Source organism: Cydia amplana, chromosome 8 (assembly GCF_948474715.1).
Source record: "Cydia amplana chromosome 8, ilCydAmpl1.1, whole genome shotgun sequence".
Lineage (NCBI taxonomy): Eukaryota > Metazoa > Arthropoda > Insecta > Lepidoptera > Tortricidae > Cydia > Cydia amplana.
This window is the reverse complement of record NC_086076.1, coordinates 12,488,157-12,507,686: the sequence shown is the minus strand read 5'-3', so window position 1 is coordinate 12,507,686 and position 19,530 is coordinate 12,488,157. Positions and strand designations below refer to the sequence as shown.

The 19,530-nt window shown below is 36.0% G+C and overlaps 2 protein-coding genes and 1 long non-coding RNA gene across 4 annotated transcripts in view; all 3 read left to right on the top strand.

Moving 5' to 3' along the window:
- LOC134650362 (uncharacterized) overlaps positions 1-19,530 on the top strand; it is a 265,217-nt gene that overhangs the window by 142,055 nt on the left and 103,632 nt on the right. The gene's annotated exons all lie outside the window — the stretch shown is intronic.
- The window catches only part of LOC134650260 (peroxisome biogenesis factor 2), a 149,657-nt gene that overhangs the window by 47,653 nt on the left and 82,474 nt on the right, over positions 1-19,530 (top strand). The gene's annotated exons all lie outside the window — the stretch shown is intronic.
- The window catches only part of LOC134650247 (very long chain fatty acid elongase AAEL008004-like), a 36,449-nt gene continuing 21,297 nt past the window's right edge, over positions 4,379-19,530 (top strand). The window contains exon 1 of one of the 2 annotated variants that reach the window (XM_063505201.1): positions 4,379-4,595. The gene's annotated coding sequence lies outside the window, so the exon portion shown is untranslated. The remainder of the gene's footprint in view (positions 4,596-19,530) is intronic. The other variant, XM_063505199.1, reaches the window with a different exon arrangement.

Genomic DNA, 19,530 nt, shown 5'->3' with positions numbered 1-19,530 from the left:
TGATTACGGAAAACATTAAAATACACTAGGGAACATTCAAGTGTAGGTAGTTCAAACCGTCTCGGGATACTTCGGGAACCATTCTCGTGATAAACTCGCTCTCGATGTTTTCATCCATTTGATGCACATGGAAAAATGCCGAAAAATAAATGAAATGAAATGAAAATGCTTTATTGCCACAAAAAAGTACCAAATATAAACTAACTAACTTAAACTAACTATTCTAATAATATTAAGTATAAGTTATAATTATCTCTAAATGATGTGGCAAACGGTTTTGGCGTCAGCATGATGCTGAAATTGCCCGCCCACATGGGTGACACTTCAGCGCTGTTTTTCAGCCGGAACCAGATTCCCTTCGCACCTCCACAAATCAATTATACGTAAACCGCGTTTTAACATCAACATAGTGTCTTAAATTAAATTAAAAGTGAACGAAAGAGTGGAAAATATAGTACTTTAAACAGGTGATTTAGTCAGATACTTATTTTATTTATCTTAGGTTAAATATTAATAAATACTGTTTGTCTTAGGTAAAGCACCTGGGACAAACAGTAATTTTTTGGCATAAATATTAACAAAACTCAAACATAGGTGCTACCTACTTATTAAGCATAGGTAGATTTTTATGACTGTGATGTCGATGAAGTACCCAAGTAGAGTTGTTTGACATACTTCGGGAATCGTAAATACCTACGAGTATCAAGTTCTGTGGTCTGAGATAGTGTTTAGTTTTAATTATGATGGTGGTGATGCCTAAATTAAAATTGAAACAAATAAATCGGTAGGGATTTTTTTTCCTCATAGTTGATGTGAAAAGCAGTATGTGTCACACGGTGTCAAAATTATTTCGTCTTGAATCCCTCATTACGCTCAGGATTCAATATACGCCCTTGACGGAAATATATCATTTTGATCCCTTGTAACACAAACTACTATTCCACAGGTAACTAATACTCACCGAGACAACTCTAACAACTCCAAACACAATTAGTTTGCGTTGTTTTATCACAGAGTTTCCATGGCCTCCTCCGGTCTTCATCGTCAGATCAAGACCGGAGCCGATTTTTGAATTTCGACCGCTCGATTTCGTGTATTTCGTTCAATAATATCTCCACTACTAGGCATTTAAATTCTACTAATAAAATTGAAATCGAGTGGTCGATACCACTAGATTCTAAATTTCTATCGCTCGTATTTCAAAAATCAGCAATTTCGCCGTTTTCCACTGATTTTCGAGTGACGAAATCGAGCGATCGAAATTCAAAAATTGGTCCCGCTCCATGTCATATGCAAAATTTCAGCTCACCCGGAAATCAAGAGTTGGTCAAATTTAGTTATTTTCAGACACAATTTCTATTTAATAAATCCGAAAGAACTATAAAGAGTATGTAGGCTCATAAAAGACATCTCGGGACTCGTAAATAATAACACACTTTCATTGAAATGTACTGTATCATAATTCAAAGCCATTTGCATGAAACATCTAGTATAAATTCATCTGAAAGCATACCTTTTTCATGAGCTACCTAACTTTTTTATTCCACGTCGGTGGTAAACAAGCACGCCCGCCTGAAACCGCCTGATAAAATCTCCGTAGCATATGGCTGCCTTCAACTCCAGGAGTGTCACATGCGCGTTGCTTACTAACGAAATGTATTAAATAAATTTTAGGTACCGTAGCTGCGGTCACATTTTACCTAGCTACATAAAGTAGCATCAAATTAGAATGCTAATTTCAAATATACATTGACTCATTGACACTATGTTAGAGTATACGGCGAATTTAAGGCATGTGTACACATTCGGATAAACTACTTAATTCATGATTATCTTCAAGACGGAGTTCATTAGAAACTGGAATTAACTTAATTTACGCTCAGAAATGTACCCTTGAAATTCTTCTTCTTCCTCGCGTTATTCCGGCATTTTGCCACGGCTCATGGGAGCCTGGGGTCCGCTTGGCAACTATTCCCAGGAATTGGTGTGGCCACTAGTTTTTACGAAAGCGACTGCTATCTGACCTTCCAACCCAGAGGGGAAACTAGGCCTTATTGGGATTAGTCCGGTTTCCTCACGATGTTTTCCTTCACCGAAAAGCGGCGACTGGTAAATATCAAATGATATTTCGTACATAAGTTCGGAAAAACTCATTGGCACGAGCCAGGGTTTGAACCCGCGACCTCCGGATTGCAAGTCGCACGCTCTTACCGCTATAGGCCACCAGCCAGCGCGCAGAAATAATGTACCTACCTACCCTTGAAATTAACGAAGATAAAAAACACGGCGTATTCTTATTTGATCTGGGAAGTCATTTCCTTTAACCGTCAATTAATGCAATAGGTAAACATGGGCCAAAGTGACATCAATTGGCATCTTTAATGATAATGACGAGACATTTTATGTTTTTAATGAAGTACACCTACCTATAAATAATATTGTATGGTTCTAATTATGTACGAAGAGTGTTTAGGTTAGCTACCCAACATTTTTGTTTCCCAATATGTATTTGTTGTTCCATTCGCGTTATTTCCCATTCTGCTTTTTAATTGGTAGTCGCATTGACGTATATCTTAGGACTGGCCTTACGGGCAATAAGAATGGTGCATGAATGGGGCCAGTACAGCGGTGTGACACCGCTACAACGCGATTGGTTGTTGAGTTTGCATCACGCGCGCGATTGGTCGCAACTAGTTGCGTTAGACTGCACGATTGGCTCGAATTCGTGAGTGGCATCTATGAACTAGTACCATTTTTAGTGCCCGTAAGGCGCGTCCTGAGATATATATGTACGTCATTGGGTAGTCTTTTATTTTTACAGTAAGTACCTAGTTAATTTAATTACAGGTGTATTTTTCCCCAAAGTGTAATGTTTTCGAGATAGTCACGCTAAGTTGATAGGTAGTAGGTTAGCTTCAGATGCCCGAAGGGCAAACCGCCCAGAAAAAGGAGCCCCGCTGGCGACTCAGGGTAAGAAGGAGATGTTCTCGGAAATATTACTCTTTGGGGAAAAAGCGACTGGGACATACACGTGCAATAAAGTTAAGTAGGTACTGAGAAAGTAAAAGAATGGTTAAAAAACAAAATGAGGAAAAACGTGAATGGAACAAAAAATATTGGGAAACAACTATTTTGGGTAGCTAATCTAAATATGTATAAGTAAGGTCAAAGGCCTTAGGTTCGTGGTAACATTTCTGGCAATATAAAGTTTATATTATTATATAAGTAACAAAACTGAATATCAATCCAATATCTTATTATTTTTAGGGTTCCGTAGCCAAATGGCAAAAAACGGAACCCGTATAGATTCGTCATGTCTGTCTGTCTGTCCGTCTGTCTGTCCGTCCGTATGTCACAGCCACTTTTCTCCGAAACTATAAGAACTATACTGTTGAAACTTGGTAAGTAGATGTATTCTGTGAACCACATTAAGATTTTCACACAAAAATAGAAAAAAAACAATAAATTTTTGGGGTTCCCCATACTTCGAACTGAAACTCAAAAAATTTTTTTTCATCAAACTCATACGTGTGGGGTATCTATGGATAGGTCTTCAAAAATGATATTGAGGTTTCTAATATCATTTTTTTCTAAACTGAATAGTTTGCGCGAGAGACACTTCCAAAGTGGTAAAATGTGTGTCCCCCCCCCCTGTAACTTCTAAAATAAGAGAATGATAAAACTAAAAAAAAAATATGATGTACATTACCATGTAAACTTCCACCGAAAATTGGTTTGAACGAGATCTAGTAAGTAGTTTTTTTTTATACGTCATAAATCGCCTAAATACGGAACCCTCGCGAGTCCGACTCGCACTTGGCCGCTTTTTTAAAAGAGGCTTCAGCTTGTTTTACTGACTACATGTGTTTAAACTTTAAACTGGCCCACTCTTTTTAGGGTTCCGTACCCAAAGGGTAAAAACGGGACCCTATTACTAAGACTCCGCTGTCCGTCCGTCCGTCTGTCACCAGGCTGTATCTCACGAACCGTGATAGCTAGACAGTTGAAATTTTCACAGACGATGTATTTCTGTTGCCGCTATAACAACAAATAATAAAAACAGAATAAAATAAAGATTTAAGTGGGGCTCCCATACAACAAACGTGATTTTTGACCGAAGTTAAGCAACGTCGGGCGGGGTCAGTACTTGGATGGGTGACCGTTTTTTTTGCTTGTTTTTTGTTGATGGTGCGGAACCCTCCGTGCGCGAGTCCGACTCGCACTTGGCCGGTTTTTTCCCAACGATTTCTTGATACATGTGTTAATTGGTACAGGGTTTCATTTATAAATTCTTCAAGCACTGTAATTGTTATGTTTCAGAGGTGCTGTAGCGTCACTGCAGCTGGTCATCAGTGAGGAGTCAAGTTGAAGACGCGAGCGCATGCGATGTGATAAAAGTGCGAGGAATCGGCGCGCGCGGCCAGTACCGAGCACACCTGCAGCGTGACCGCCGGCGCGCCGCGCCTCCGTCCATACCGTTCACTCCACCGTTTCCGTACGTTCAGTCCCGTCACCACCCGGTAGTGCATGTGCTCCCCTCTGGAAGATTCACAAACAAGCCGAGCAGTGCCGCACTCTACGCCGAGCACTCGCAGGTAATTCAATATCATAGGATACCGACCAAGTTTAATTATCTTCTAAAATGCAGTGGCATAACCAGGTGACCAACATCAAATCTGTGTTTGCTTTTATGGCAAATTGTCCAATTACTGTGTGAAATATGTTGCAACACTAGATTGTTTGTAAACATCCAATCCAGGTGAGTGATATAATAATTAATTTACTAATTATTCTCACATATTGTAGTGAAAGCATCCATTGGCTGACGATTTTATTTAAACATCTTCAAGTTACCGATAAAAAAGTGCTGCGATAAGATATCGCAAACTACTGGCCATTGATCCCAGGTATATAAAATAATAACGATACCTAGAGACGGATAGAAGTAGTCTATTCCACGCTTGAAAAAATATGTCCATTAGCTAAATCATTAAATTTTATCATAATGCAGGTAGATTGAAATTTCTAGGCAAGATACGAAAGCAAACGTAACAGCCGTTTATTAACTCGAGTAACCCCAGTGGCCTCGCCGAATGGCCCAATCCAATATTCCAAGCTAAGTGTTAATGAGCGGTATGGGCATGGGTACTCTTAGATGAGGTGGTACGGTTAAAGGTCTGCACTGTACCTATATTCGAAGCGAGGCGAGGCACGAATCATTGTTTTAAAGTAGAATACGAAATTGCCTTCATCCAGGCGTATATGTCACTCGTAAACGCATCATGATTGCGAAATCCGGTCAATGTTGATTAAAGTTTGTCAACATGCAGTGCCGGCTTGAGGACATCCCGCGATTAATACGCATCCACCGCGAACAGTTCCAACAACAGTGTTATGCTAATAAATAATGGCAGCGCCACATTGGTTCTGATTACTAGAAAATACATCGTAGTGAGCGCAATAGTGCTAAGAAAGGAGCTCGGTTTTGAAGCCAAGGATCACCCAAGGCGTTCTGTTGGCGTTAGTATTCCCGCCGCGCGTGCGCGAAGCCGTGGGCGCGCAGCGTAAGGTCGCGCCGCTTGCCCATCGGACACTGAAACGAATTAATACACTGACTTGACAGGATTATCATGTCCTATATTACGTACAGATACCGTAGACAATTTTTAATTCTTTCACTATCATCTACATCGCACTTTATTAAAAACAAACGAATGACCTTAATGCATTTGCAATTGTCTAGAGAGATGAAGGTGACCACTAATTCAAGATCATCTTTTTTCCGCGTTATTAGTTTTGCATATTTGACAAATAGCTCACAGTTTAAGTTCCGTTTCCCTGTACATTAGTATTCTTAGAAAAATGATCGTATAAGCAATCAAGTAGCAATACATGCCAATCAAGTACCTCTTAAATCGTAGATACATAAGGTTTAAATTTTTCGTTTAGTTCCGTTCCTTCTAATTGTGTTCTTAACTAGACAATCGTTCTAATTACATTTAGTATTAAGTGAGCTGATTGGATTGCGGATGAAACAAATAGAAGAGCCCTCATTTCTAGCCACCTAATTGAACCTATTAACTGCGTCATGGTTTTTCATCCTTCTGACTATCTTAGACCTTTTTAATACATCAGTAGTTAATAAGTACCTACCTATAATTGTAATTGACCCTGACCGCTTCCGCGTTTATAATACCACATAATTTGGTATCAAATTCCACTAAAACTTCAACAGAGTTTTTCAATATTGAGCAGGTACCTATTTATAGTAAGCAATTAGTACAAAGGCCTAAAAAAATAGGAAACTGCCGAACGAGTGCTATATAAATGGATGATCAAAGCTGTCGTTTAGAAACACGAGGTTGGTAAATTCCACAATTCCACATTTACGACCAAAAAGACAGTAATAATACTTATAATCTAAAACTTTAATTAATTAATTATATTTTTTTTTATTAATTAGTTTTTCGTTAACGACGTGGTTGCGACTCAAGCCGCTTGCACAGACCTTTACAATATTTCTGGCTTAGTCCTGTAATATAATATGTATATTATGATATTGAATATAATATATTATAATATTCCATTATATTACAGACGCATCGACTCCCCGTGCCCGAAAAGTGCTATTTTTGTTAAATCACTATGTAACCTCTAAATGCCTCGGATGGAATGAACCCGTATTTAATAGTTGAACTTTTGCGTTTCTATGTACTTAAGGAAAATTCCGATTCAATATTTAATAAAGCAGATAAGGAAATAAATATGAGAAATTTGAAAAGATATGAGGTAAATTATTTACCTCACGTGGTAATTGATAAAATATACAAAACATAGTCAAATATTGACAAGTTGAAGATTTATATCGGTGATGGTATTAATAATTGATCTACCTACTTATAATAAGTGAGCCTGCCTATCATAATCACTTAAGTAATCAATAGGATGATTTCAGCTTAGTGAAACTCGGTAATTTGGATAAATACAAACACGTTTGTAGAACAGCTGATTGATTTTCGAAGACTACCTACTCAAAATCTTAAATCACGATATTGCCTACATATACAAATGTGCATAAAGTTGCGGGAAGTTTCAAAAAAATTGTAAGTGGAAATTTCAGGGAAATTTCATAGGAAGTTAAGAAAAGTTTCATTTTGGAAACGATACAAGAAGTTTCCGATTTTTTTTTATGTGGAAATATCGCAATTTTAGAAACTTTCCGACGACACATCAGTAAGTAGGTACCTATAATTTACAATGTACCTTTTCACACCACCTATTCGAAAAAGAGCATTTTCTTCCTTGCTAGGAGGGATCAAAGTGGCACTTTTCCTCCCTGCTAGGAGGGATCTAGCACACTATTTTTAATTTTTTTTGCACATTATTATTTTATTTTTCTCATAGTTGATGTGAAAAGCAGTATGTGTCACACGGTATCAAAATTATTTCGTCTTGGGCGTTAATACTTGAATCCCTCATTACGCTCAGGATTCAATGTACGCCCTTGACGGAAATGCATCATTTTGATCCCTTGTAACATCAACTACTATTGTTGGCTGATCTCAAGATAACTAATATCAGCGATTTGTTTATAATTCATTGGTGTCGTTTGACATTTAATTTACAAATAACAAAATAAGGAAGTCAAAGTCAAAGTCAAATGTCAATGGCATTACAAGTTCATGAAGACCAATTCAGAGAACAAGAAAAATAAGTGGAAATATTTATTTGATCACGCTTATCACTACCTACATAGTATAAAATAAAACAAAGTCGCTTCCCTCTGTCTGTCTGTATGTATGCTTAGATCTTAAAAACTACGCACCGGATTTTATTGCGGTTTCTTTTAATAGATAGAGCCATTCAAGGGGAAGGTTTATATAGCTGGTCAACCAAATCTTGTCAGTAAAAAAAGGCGCGAAATTCAAATTTTGTATGGGACGATATCCCTTCGCGCCTACATTTTTTAAATTTGCCGCCTTTTTCTACTGTCAAGATCTGGTTGACCAAGTATATATAATTTGTTAACCCGTGCGAAGCCGGGGCACCGCTAGTTAAGAATAAACTCTGATATTATTCTGTTTTTTTTTTAGAATAGCTACATACGCGAAGGCATACAGTAATCATTATTGAATCATTCGAACAAAAACTATTTGAAAGTTACGGTACTTACTTACAATATCAAATAATTAAAGTTAATTAGATCTCAATTTGATTACACTCATAGTGTATCTCTCTCGCACTTATTGTATATATATTGGTGCGAGAGAGCAGCATTGCGATCATGACTACTAATGACAAAATCAGCATCAAATTACGTTTGCTCTGATTTTGGATATGTATTTAATAAAAAAAAAACCTAAGAATATTAATTAACCGTTTCGAATATTTCAAAAGCCGTACATGTCGTAAACGCACAATTCGAAACTACATATATATAAATTGTGGCAGTGCCCAAACAGCAATTATAACAAGAGCTATAAAAAAAACGCTTAACACTGAAGGTCATATTTCTCAATTGTATTAAAAGAATAATTGCACTGCACCGAATACCCCATACCTACACACGTAACGCTTGTGATCGCTACGAAATGTAAGCTACTTAATTTATAAAGAATACCCGACATTGCGTAGCTGCGCTTGTAAATTCCGACACGTGCTACATTTTTGAAAACTGAAGTGATTCCCTGAAAACTGACTGTTTTCTTATTTGACATATGGAAACAAGTATAATTACGCTAATTTTCCGTAAATATTTTTTAGTCTAACTATTGTGAGGTAAAAATGTTTGTATTCAATATTTCCAGGCTGTCCAGCTGGCGTATGAAGGGCGTGAATTATACACGTGACAAAGAGCAACTGTCACTTTTTACCAACGTAAGATAGAAATTAATGGGACTGCGGTAGTCATACCCGTACAGGTTATCCAGGACATACTCTTGGTTACCAATAGCCCAAAGGTATTCATATTTTTTATGACTAAAAAAAATAACGCTTCGAGCAAGGTTTGTACTCGGTACCTTTCGGATCTCTCTGACCACTCTGACAAACTGAGCTACCGAAACGAGGTTTGCCAACCCAATGCGAATTTTTTAATTCCTTGCTTTATTAAAAAAAATTAATACCGCTCGCAGACGTATCTTAGGCACAAAAAATTAATTGAGTTGAATTTCCCAAGTTACAAAAACTCCAACGTAAGTATTTTACTACGAATGTGCGTTACGTTCCGTGTACTTCCGATCGTCAATGGTGCTTGTCGAAGTGCAAACATAATAACATTGAATTCGGTTTCGACTCACGACTTAAAATAATGTTAAAAGGCTTTTACGCGTTTATTAATTATAGATAATTAAACACTGCCATTGCTATACCATTTGAGTTTAGTTCGCGGAAGCGGTTGTAAAAATTTAGGAATTCCTTTCTTAACTTATCTCATATATTATGACATCATGGGCTGAATCAACGTGACAGACAAAGGTAGGTAGGAATTTTTCGTAATACATATTTAGATCTTAGACCATTATGCCCAGTAAACAATACCTACCTTTAAAATGTACTTCTAATTCTTAATGGTATTTATGTATAACGTGTGTAATCAATAATTAAATTAATATTAATTTTATTATACCTACTTAAACTAGTAATTAAACAACATTTGAATGATTCAATCTGTCGATATGCTTATAATTTTTTGTGCAGAAAGCTATCAAATGTTAACAAATAAAACAGTAAATCTGACTAGGATATAAACTCGTTTTGGCTGGTAATACTGGTTATAGGTAATACATTATTAATATTATTATCTATGTATGTAGTTATAGTAGCTACGCTCAATTATGTACAGTTTTCGTTAAAACGTAAAAAAAATTCAATTCCTCCACTCATTGATATTCATAAGTTTAGAGATTTTAAAATTTGACCGATTACAGAAAAAGGCAATTTATGACTTTGTTTTTATAAAAAGCAACCAGTTACCAACCAATCAAATATGTACCTTGAAAGCAATAAATTGTCATGTTCCATTAATACCACACTGCTCACCCAATGAAATCCACTCTACAAACAGGTTTATCATTTACGTCAAACACTATTTATGCAAATTCGCGAATACTAAGGCTATTTTATGAAGATGGACCATCGTAGCAAAGGCCGGCAATAATCGACCCACACCGCATAAGTAGGAAGCAGGAAACTTCAATTCATTTGAAAACATACATAAATTCTATAAAATAATGCAGATTTTGAAGGTTATGTTTACCATTCTTCCAGTTTAAGTAAAAATATATTCCTCGTGAATCATACAAGTAGCTAGGTGTAGAGACTTAACTACTGCAATACTGTCATGTGGCATTAATTAAATCCCAATTGTTTGTTATACGCAATATAAGTTTTTCCGACGTAATAGCGCGTTGAACTCTAATTAAAGCAATTAAATTACAATACATTGGAACAACAAATCAAGTACAACATGCCGATTGATTCACGTTGTAGTAAACAAGTATTATCATTAGGATATAATCAACAAGTTCGTTTTCTGACTAGTCACGGCCAAGTCACACCACCGGTTCTACATAAGTATAGGTAATTATGATTTTTGTACATATATGATCACCACAAATAGGAAATATGTGCTACGGACATGAGATGGAATGGAAACCTAAACAAGCCGTGTATAATCTGTGGTATTGTATAGCATCGTTTTATTTATTTTTTCTACTCCAGCACTTAAATGTGTCAATTAAATGACTGACAGTGATATCTAAAGCAATGTCATTTGAATGCTTTGTCTATAGGCTCATAAGATGACTGCTAGCAGTCATCTTATGAGTATAATACAACTGCTTTATTTTTTTTAAAGATACAAGTTCCGATCATCTTGATTGAAAGAGGTATGTTTTCATTTACAATAATAACTCTTTTTTTTTTTTAAATAATAACTCAATTTTTTTTAAATAATAACTCAATTTTTTTTAAATAATAACTCTTTTTTTTTAATAATAACTCTTTTTTTTTTAATAATAACTCTTTTTTTTAATAATAACTCTTTTTTTTTTTTTTTTTTTTTTTTTTTTTTTTTTTTTTTTTTTTTTTTTTTTTTTTTTTTTTTTTTTGCTGCAGCTGTCATAGAAAAAGTAATGTATGCAACAGCTCATAATTGGTTCTTAAAATTCTCGGGTCTTTTTTTACAAAACTCGACTACGTCTCGTTTTGTAACTTCGACCCTTGAATTTTAAGAACCCTTATTATATCACTGTTGCATAAACTACTATCCGGAAAGCTATAGCCTGACCAGTAATATATGATAATTGTCAAGAGGGCGCTGTTATTCTCATGTATAGGGTGACAATTCAGTGTAGTATAAAAAAAATTAGTTCCAGTGAAATTCCGCAACATGGCGCACCCTCAATAGATTCTGGTTCACCTATAATGTTGTATAAAAAAAATGCGCTTGGTTTTAGTCATTTACTTGTAGGTGGATACTAAAAAATATTTTCGACTAAAATAAACATAGACTAACGATTTAAAATGACATCATGACAATTACAATCATCGTTATACATATTACGGAGTTTTCTGTTAATCATAGTAAAGTACCTACATATTTTGGTAGATTCGCATGCGACGCTTGATTGAACCTCGGCCAAACATGATAATATTTTGTATTTGTAAATATGTACCTACATATCAGAGCTCACATGATCATAACACACGGAATTTACTGACATCACACCTTTCGGTTTGACTTCGATTGGTTTGATTTAAGATCTTAGTATCACTTTGTAAATATTTATGTACCTAGTTTAGTTTCTGATAGGTATAAGTGAATTGTAAAAATTCTTTTGAGAAATAAAGATATTTTATTTAACCGATCTTTACGCATACGCAACGTAACCGCCAAAAATTTAGCAATATAATTATTGTATAAACATTTTCGTCAAACAGCCAAAAAATCGTAAAGCGCCGGATTGTATTGGCCCGGTTAAGAATTGCGAGATATGATCCAAGAAGTACTTACTTAACCTTAAATTTTATCCATGAAATTTTCGGATATTTTTTTATTTTGTGTGCGCCGAAGCGTCTGTTATCCACCAAGCGATATGCCTCATGCCTCATAGAACCAGAATATGTCTGACAATACGATCACAAATAGTCGTTAAGCTTCTAAGGATCAAATTGTACACTTGACGAACTGTCTGCCACGATCCCACGATAAAAGGTTTTGTGTGGTATGTAGTTAGCAAGGAGGCAAGCACGTCCGCGTCGGCCTCGGCAGCGCCCGCGCCTGCAAATGTTTACATTTGAACCGGCGACGCACTTCGCCCGCGCCCAACGGCGGTAGTTGCAAAATTATTGCGCCCGAATTGAGTTCAGGGTCAAGCGTGATGCCTCCGGGTCTTGCGTAAAATTATCGCGCACTCACTGATTGATCTTTGCCAGATAGTGTAAGCTGAAAGCAAGTCCCATTCATGAGTTCTGTGACTTGCATTGTTCTCTCCCAAATCGCAAGTACCATTCAATGATCGATCTCTGTCACAGAGATACGTTTTGATTAAAAATGAGAATTCAAGTCTATACTTATGAGATTGTAAATTCTGCGAATAGGGAAAAATCGTCATGAGCTTGCTCCACTGCATGTGCATGCACATCCCTGAATAATATAAGTTCCCTACCCTACCATATTAACTAAGAAATTACAGCATCTAATTCCTAAGGATACGTAACAGTAATTATTCAGGAAATACATAAAGTTGCCGTCATTAGAATTTGCGAACTATGTAAACAAACAATGTAACTTTGTTTTGTGACTGTTTCTCCTTGAATTTTCACGCTACCCCATCAAACACAATTCAAACTATACACATATACACTATTGAAATGGTCCGTTCCGTAAAATACATAAATATATAACTGTATCTTGGATATTTAATTAAGAGTTTAAAATGGTTTCATAAGTTAGGTTATTAGGACCTGATGGAATGACGTTTTTGTTTCTTTTAAATTCTACAATTGTCTATGATGGGTAGTGTTGTGACTAAAGTTTGTGATATAAACCCGTTACACACTACCTAACTCACGCTCTGTACCTACCGCCGCGGTTGTAAAATACATCATTCTTAAGTACCAATTTGTCTTTTGATCGTGATTAAACAAATTAAAAATAAGTAAGTACCTACTTGTTTTTTAATTTTGGTATTTTATTACTCGATATGGTTTGACATTATAGGTGAACCAGGATCTATTGAGGGTGCGCCTTGTTGCGGAATTTCACTGGAACTAATTTTTTTTATACTACACTGAATTGTCACCCTATACATGAGAATAACAGCGCCCTCTTGACAATTATCATATATTACTGGTCAGGCTATAGTAAAGTAGTAAGTAAGAGTCTTGCCCATCACTAGTAAATTCATCATTCAGAGACAATTTCAATATGGCGGTTTGTTTACATAGTTCGCAAGTTCTAATGACGGCGAGTTTAATAGTGATATTTTAAAATACCTAGGTAAAATTTATTAGTCATCACACTATTGAAACTTCTGTTCACAAATTACAAATAAGTACACGAATATGTCACATAGGGCAAAAGCGACGAATTATTGCTGACAACGCTGATAAAGCCAGAAAAGTTCTCATTGCCTACTCACAAAACAAAACAACTTTTCATGACCAGTCTTTAGCAATCTCACCGCCATTCCATTTCGTTATCGTCTTCAAATCAACATCATGGCGATTGTTCTATTTTTATTTTATAATGAACCGATTGCCCCATCGCACCTATTGCCCTTGCGGACCCGCGACTAAGTCAGCGAGGATAGACGTCATTTTCAAACGTGACGTCAATTATCTTTAGAAGGTGCGAGATTCTGCAGATAGATATGGGCACAGTTATTGCCTATGATTCATATTAAAATAGTTCGTTACACCGGCTGTAAAAGGTAATTCGATTATATAGTGATATTCTAATATTAAAAATATCCACGGACCTCACGCGGGCCTGTAATCTTAGACTTCCAGTGTCCGCATGAGGTTCGTGAATAGGGTATTTTCCTACTAGTCAAATCAGTTTCTTATTTAGAACTGTCAAAACGATTTGCTAATATGGAATTTATGTGAAACATTACATCGTGACGTCACGGTCAACTCGCCTACTTTTTATATTTCTATCCGATTTATTAAATAGAACTTCTGTTTAAAAATAACTGCTATCTATGTTTTTCTAATAATTATCTGGTGCTTTATTTCATGCATGATGTGAAATAATTTATTTTTAATGCAGTATAATACCCTATTGGGGCTGAGGAAGACCGAGGATGTGCAGTGTTCACTGAGCTCGGTAACCTGCCGAGGGCTCATTTCACTTCATTGAACTTCGTGGGCGAAGTGTATAATAACTACATTTTATCATCATGGTTGCCCCTACTAGGAGCGTCTATAAATGAACCGCCTGGGTCCGGAGGAACATAACACTTCCGAGGTCAAGTGCAACTAGCATTTGTAGACGATTGAACTCACTATATCTGCTAAATAATGTGAGTCATATTGCAACCGAGCATACCGGCACACTTAGTGGGAAGAATTCAAGGTCTACCTGTTATTTCGGCCATGCGTGGCCAAATCTTTACGTAATGTTTTGACCGAACATCAACCAAGTGAGTTACATTTAAAAACACCGTTGTTGTGCAGGCCGCCACCAGTGAACTTATTAATTTCAGTTTCATCATCGCAGTTTTTTAGGACAGTTTCGTATTAAAACTTTTTTTTATCGTTTTACGTTGTGCTATATATAACTATGCAAAAATCTCAATTACTTATTCCTTTCTCGGACATTGCTTATTTATCCATTTATAATAGCTTGCCTAGGAAATTGTTAATGTATATTTGTAACGTACCTATATGGAACAAGAACACTGAATTGCCTCATATCTAACTCTGCAAGTTATTAGGTTTAAGTATGAATAATGTTCAGTCAGATTACCTAGCCATCGTTGCGAAATAAATGTAATGAGCTCATAGACCCGACTAGCGACAAATGCTTTCACGGTCGCGCGTAACGTACAAACTACAAACGGATTCTCATTGAAAGTTATTACAATTAGGTACAAAACGGAGTTTTCGTGGAGTAATTGCGTGCAAGCATGCGTACTGCGCCAGTGTCAATGCCGCGGTGGAGACGCGCAGGCGCGAGGTGCGACGCGAGGTGCCCCGGTTCGGCTGCTCAACCTGTCAGTGGTGTCAACATGCTTAATTTTATAACATACCTACTTAACTTACTATAAATATTATCGTTGCTAGGTTACTTAGTTATTAAAAAACAGTTCATCATGCGAGGAATTCTAAAATCCATGCAACTTAGCACAATAACATAATTAACTTTTACCCTAGGGCAAGAGTGACTTCATTACTCGAGTTTCGATAAATATGAGCATGTCAAAAATTATCAGGCATTTATTATGGCAATAACTATTTGATGAAACTAGTTAGTCGATACACATGTTAAGACAAACATCGTAAATTTACATATAATTATATTACTTACATTACACAGCCATGTTATTAAACAGTAAATACCATAAAGTGGGGCTATTTAGATCTCATAAAATTATAGAGTACTTCAAAAACCAAGAAACCATTTTCAACTAATTACCTTTATATTCAGTGATTTTTTCCATTCAAAAGTTAAAACGAGTTTTTTTTTTTGTTAATAAAATTGTGCAGCACTTGCTACACTTTTCAAATAATGTATGATTTAGTCTCAGAACTTGTGGTTTTGAAACCCCACAACTCAATCAACAGTAAAATAAACCTCAATTTTATTAAGATACTTAAATGTATTTTTATGAACTTTTGTCTTAACTATTTTTACCTACTTATTTAGTAGTTAGCAAAGTTACGGTAGGTAAGAGTTAAAATAAAGTATTTTGGCCTTAGGTCAAAAGATTTTCAATCTTTTTGATACAAGAAAGAGTCTGGAAACCGAACAAGAAAGCAGTGTTTTACTCGTACCTAAAAACCTAAAACAAACTGCCTAATGATTTAATGAACTTCAAACAAAATCACGGATGTCGCGTAACTGATGGTGATGGCCTCATGAATAGCAAACAATGTTATGACTTACGTTATTTTAAGAGCAACGTTCAAGTGGCGGCGTATTAGCACCCCCATGCTAAACACAACCATAGGTACACACGGGCTCTGTCTGGTCAACGTTTTACTATCAAGCTTAGAAACAAATTAAGAATGCGAAGATGGAATCTTTTATTTCTTCCGGAACTGAGGACACGTGATATAGAGGTGTAAGTGCCCGCGCCATAATAAAACAGTTGCTTATTTAGTCATTTATGTAAAAGGTAAGGTATGTTTGCTCTTAATCTTTTATTTATGCTGGGTGACGAAGCAGGCGTAGAGCACGAAGGCAGAATGTCAATAACAGTCGGGCCTCCCCACTTACCAGTTACAATAAATGGTCATTTTTGCATTAATATGCCACAAGACGTACTGTCCGCAAGCTTTGAGCATGCGAATTTGGAGGAGTAGGTAAGTACTAGGTATACGTACGTTCGTACCTATTTGAATCATTGTATACTTACTAACTTTAGTGATTCACTGATCTGATAAATGTATATTAAAGTATTAGGGACTTTGTTAACACGAGTAACCTAGGTACCTATCTACTCGTATTAATTGGTTACGAATAGTATTGAAAAATATAAGATACATCATAGGTACATCATTATTAGGAATTAATCAAAGTCCCCTGTAGGTATGTATGGGTTTGATTACAGTATTTTCAGCAACAATGAATAATAATCTATGATGATGGAAAATCTTGAGACTATCGTTTGAATCGAGTCACTCATTATTTATTTATTCGTGAGTCACTCATTAGCCGTGCCTCAGTCTTTATTCGTGTATTTAAACGTGAAAAAACTTGGTTTTCATGGTGTTATATCATAAAAAGTATTGATTAAATTCGTCTGTGTTTCGTTATGATTAAACCTGAAGGCCGACAATATTACGTATAAACATCAATTTGGTGAAAAAATCCCACAACCCACGACCCATTTGGCCCATTTGATAGTAAGCGGACACAGTGGCCTATGTACGCTTGTTTTATAGCCAAACATTTTCTACAATACAACTCGGCATACAAACAAAATTTATTCACTAGGCGGGGCTAGTAACCGGACAGGTCATTAGATTTTCCTTATAGTCTCTTTGTCAGGTGCCATCTACATTTTCTTTGCTTCTTGAAGGCTGTTAAAACTACATTAAACGTTGCGACGACCGTACAAGTTAGGAATATAAATATGTAATTCCAAGTACACTGTATTCCCACGAGAGGACAGTGCACAGTGGTGCGAACCGAGACAGGACTGTCACAGTCACCATCGCTTGTTTGCCGATTGTTGACAACATGAGGACAGTGGAAATATCATGATTGACGTGATTCGTAATTATAATACAGGCAGTTGCTTTAATTGCAACTTTTTGTTATTTTTCATTAAACTATAAACCACTCAAATTCCGTATTGTTTATAATAAAATGTTAATTAAAACTTCCACATAAAGTTATTCCGGATTTATAGTCAGAAGAAAAATAGTCGAATATTAGGTCGCGTAAATTAAAGATGACAGTCAAATTTAAAGGTAGGGTAAGTACCTGCTTACAAAATATACAAACGGCAACTTTTGTATCATATTAAAAAAACATAACAAGAGCGAAAAGAATAGGTAAGTACCTTGTCGAAAAATAGTCCGATCTTAACCTAATACCCCTAATACGTACTTCTCCTATAGCATCTTAGCCGCGTTTTTATTGTCATACGCCAAACACGATGACCTCGCTAAATCTATATAGTAAGCATTAGGTAACATTTTCGCAACATAAGTATTTATAGAATAAATATTAGTAGGTAGCCAGCATATCCAGTTTTATTGACCTTTAATGCATGTGAACTTGAACTGTCACATGTCTTGTGACTCTTGTGAGTAAACCTTGGAAACGGATTTTTGGCACGCATCATGCATGACTATCCGTGAAATGCGTTGAAAGTTTGCTTCAAACGTTTAATAACGTTTTGCATGGTAAGATTTAGGTATAAATGAACTACAAACAGCAACTTGACTGTCCATCGGTGGACGGTGGACCTTATGCCTTTTGTATTAATAAAGCTTAGGTTTACGAACTGTCAGGTGTTATTGATGTTAAAGTATTATAAGTACCTAAGTATGAGGTGGTTACTTAATTTATTTTGTGCCTAAATACTTAGCAGAAAGTCTCATTTACTTTACGAAGGATTGATTTCGCATACATTTCGAACGGTGAAGGTAGGTAGCCTTACTGGCCTCATTAAATCGTAACTACAAGACTGCGTCTACAGATATACGTACATATGTAGTCACTGTCTCACTGTATTAATCTTAAAACTGTTCTAAATAAATATCTCAGCTTCGCTTTCTGTACCTAATGCCGTTGCCGATTGATGTGTTCCTCACATCTGTCTTAAAGTAATACTAATAATATTCAAACGAAACTTAAAATTTGCTGATTATAACATAATTATCTATTTTACTATCCCCCACTATAGTTGTAGGTATGTTAAGGTCGTGACTGACTTTTAGTGAAATGCATAACAATAGCTCGTATTGAAGTTAAATGTGTCGAAAAGTGAGTGTCATTGTGCGTTTCGCGGGAGCTCGGGCTGCTGCGGCCGCGGCGCGGGCGCCGCGTCGTGTCAGCGGTTACATAACTCTACGTGCAGCCAATGACCCAGTTGATTCAATAGAACTAATCACAAAAACAAAGCCTTATTATCTTTAACACTATATTTACATACACCCTTTACAGTTCTAGAATTGGGCAAATGCAATCATTCTTGTGGTTTAGATATTACCGTTTATAATGTATACCGATACATTAAGATAATTATAACTTGGTAGTTACGACAGTACATGTGATGAATGTTGTACGAGTAGGTTATGGGATTCGATTAAGTTAGCGGTAGTAGCAAACAGGTGGGCTCTGGTATATAGATGAAGAATTAGTCAGTCATGTGGAATTGACGTTATTGACGCGTTGAATAAAAACAAATAAACGCTGTAATAATTAAAATACAGCCAAACCAATAATTTAATAAATGTAAAATAAAAACATCTGTATATTTTTGGAATTTGATTATATGTTCGATTCGTGTCACCTATGTTTTTTTTTTGTTTTTTTTTTTTTTTTTTTTTTTTTTTTTTTTTTTTTTTTTTTTTTTTTAATAAATAAATAAATATTATAGGACATTTTTACACAAATTGACTAAGCCCCACGGTAAGCTCAAGAAGGCTTGTGTTGTGGGTACTCAGACAACGATAGATATAATATACAAATACTTAAATACATAGAAAACAACCAAGACTCAGGAACAAATATCTGTGCTCATCACACAAATAAATGCCCTTACTGGGATTCGAACCCAGGACCGCGGCTTCACAGGCAGGGTCACTACCCGCTAGGCTAGACCGGTCGTCAAATATTACAAG